This window comes from Galeopterus variegatus, unplaced genomic scaffold (genome assembly GCF_000696425.1).
Source record: "Galeopterus variegatus unplaced genomic scaffold, G_variegatus-3.0.2 Scaffold8452, whole genome shotgun sequence".
NCBI lineage: Eukaryota > Metazoa > Chordata > Mammalia > Dermoptera > Cynocephalidae > Galeopterus > Galeopterus variegatus.
Genome location: NW_007734563.1, coordinates 1,492 through 1,784, shown reverse-complemented (window position 1 = coordinate 1,784; position 293 = coordinate 1,492).

The following is a 293-nucleotide window of genomic DNA, read 5'->3' as shown; positions in this document are numbered from 1 at the left end:
GGGCGCGGCTGGGGAGTGCGGCGGTGCACCCGCCGAGGGTTCGGATCCCACATACAGACCGGTTCCCGCTCACTGGCTGAGCAAGGTGCAGGTGCAGCACTGAGGGTTGCGATGCCGTTGCCGGTCCCGGTCCGGTACGGGCGGGACACTGAGGGTTGCGATCCGCTGCCGGACACGAAAAAAGACAAAAAGGAAAAAAAAAAATTGTAGTTGTTATATCTTCTTCCCCCCCACCCCCGGTGTGTGTGTGTGTGTGTGTGTGTGTGTGTGTGTGTGTGTGTGTGTGTGTGTGT